Below are 2,286 nucleotides of genomic sequence, written 5' to 3'. Positions count from 1 at the left end.
TCTGTCTCCCTCTCTCTCTCTCTTTTTTTTTTTTGGCTGCATTGGTCACTTGGATCTTAGTTCCCAGAACAGGTATCGAACCTACACCCTCTGAAGTGGATGCAAATAGTTCTAACCACCATGGACTTCTCAACTTTGGAATTCTTTATGCTGCTGATTCAGACCCAGTCCAAATGCATTAAAATAGATTCTGCAAACTCTTAACTCTACTCCCATAGACACCATCAATACTACAAAGAAAAGAAACAATTTTCAATTTTCTATGTATCTTATTTTGTTCCTTGGGAGAAGAGGTCAAAGGAAAGTAAACTTCTATTCAAAGAAGCATCAAAGCAAGGAGAACATCTCTAATAATGAGAAAGTGAAAGTGAAGTCTCTCAGTCGTGTCCTCCTCTCTGCGACCCCATGGACTGTAACCTACCAGGTTCCTCCATCCATGGGATTTTGCAGGCAAGAATACTGGAGTGTGTCTTCCCCGACCAGGGATTGAACCTGGGTCTCCCGCATTGTAGGCAGACGCTTTACCGTCTGAGCTACCAGGGAAGTCATAGGAATAATTAGAAAAGCATTACACTTTTCTCCCCTTCTGAATGGTTAAATTACCTGAAATCAGTACAGGTATAACGTGAATGACTATGAAATCGCCAAGAGTTAGGAGGAAGTATTAGGCACTCTTAATTTCAAGCTATCTGTAAGAAACTCTCTGTAACAGATAAAGGAGAAGAGATGGGACAAGAAAGAAAAATAATTCTAACTTTGTACAGACTTTTGAACCACATACTTTCGCTTTTTGAAAACAGTTTTCCACAGAGCTTTTTCCTGTGCAAATATTATTAATCATAGTTATATGATTAATATAAATATAGACTGGGACTAGAGTTGGATATTTAACAAATGAAGTTTATGGGTAAAGAAAAAGAAAGATAAGTTTATCTCTAAACTCTGGGGGATGCAATGCTTTTTCAAACATGGTGCTTCCCACAAAGGTATTTTAGTACTTTGTTAGCATTTTTAAATGATTTATTAGTAGTATTTACTCTGCTGCTGCTGCTGCTGCTAAGTCGCTTCAGTCGTGTCCAACTCTGTGCGACCCCATAGACGGCAGCCCACGAGGCTCCGCCGTCCCTGGGATTCTCCAGGCAAGAGCACTGGAGTGGGTTACCATTTCCTTCTCCAATGCACGAAAGTGAAAAGTGAAAGTAAAGTCACTCAGTCATGTCCAACTCTTAGCGACCCCATGGACTGCAGCCCACCAGGCTCCTCCGTCCATGGGATTTTCCAGGCAAGAGTACTCTAGATGTAGTAAAATCCACAGATACTTCTTATGTCTATATACACAGCATTATCATTGTAAACATTTCAATAATTTACAGATTTTGACTTAAATTAGTTTCCCATTTTTTAATTTAGAAGATCGATGACTTGAAATCACACTATATTCATTTCTGCATGTTTATATACACACAGTACTAAAATGCACTAAATGTAGTACTAAAATGTACTAAATGCAGTACTAAAATATAGGCTTGACTATAAATCATGCAAAAATAGAATGCCTATCATAGTAGTGTCTATAATCTATATAGTTGTGACCTTGTTTTTAAAAATGCCAGTTTCGCAAAGCAAAACATAATCTCTGTGTGTATGTGTGTGCTAAGTCACCTCAGCCGTGTCCAACTCTTTGCGATCCCATAGGGTTCTCCAGGGAAGAATACTGGAATGGGTTGCCATGCCCTCCTCCAGGGGATCTTCTCAATCCAGTGGCAGGTGGGTTCTTTACCACTAGCGCCACCTGGAAAGCCCCAATATGTGTGAGAAATAGTCGATTCACTTAGAATTTCACTCTATAATCAGCAGAGAATAAGGTTGTGAGTGGTCCCCTAATGTGGGTATTAGTTGTATTGTTGAGACATCAAGTGGGCCTAAAGGAACTTATGAGGGGTGACCTATAGAAAGTCTGGCATGTAAAGGACTGTCAGTTGGACTATGTCATTCAACATTTTCTTTTCAGATATACCTGTGTTTATTTTTTCCCAACAAGCTAAACTGTAAAAATTTGAGTAAAGATACTGTCTTTTCTAGTCTTTGTCTATTGAAAAGAAAATAAAATGAAGTGTCAGAGAACCTGACTTTAGTTTTAGTGTTTGTGTTTATTTTCCATTGCTGCCATAACAAAAAATTGCCACAGATTTAGCTTAAAACAATACAAATTTATTAGCTCTGAATTTTTTAAGTCAGGAGTCTCATCTCCTTTCTTTTTCACAGGCTGTAATCAAAGTGTCAGCA

The 2,286-nt window shown here is 38.6% G+C and overlaps 1 non-coding gene across 1 annotated transcript; it reads right to left on the bottom strand.

Moving 5' to 3' along the window:
• Window positions 1-471: 471 nt before the first annotated feature.
• Window positions 472-543, bottom strand: TRNAC-ACA (transfer RNA cysteine (anticodon ACA)). The gene has a single exon. It is a non-coding gene; the product is annotated as a tRNA-Cys (tRNA).
• Between the last annotated feature and the right edge of the window lie 1,743 nt (window positions 544-2,286).

This window comes from Giraffa tippelskirchi, chromosome 8 (genome assembly GCF_054371585.1).
Source record: "Giraffa tippelskirchi isolate mGirTip1 chromosome 8, T2T-mGirTip1v1.2.pri, whole genome shotgun sequence".
NCBI lineage: Eukaryota > Metazoa > Chordata > Mammalia > Artiodactyla > Giraffidae > Giraffa > Giraffa tippelskirchi.
Note: the sequence above shows the minus strand (reverse complement) of the source record. Positions and strands in the feature narration are given on the sequence as shown.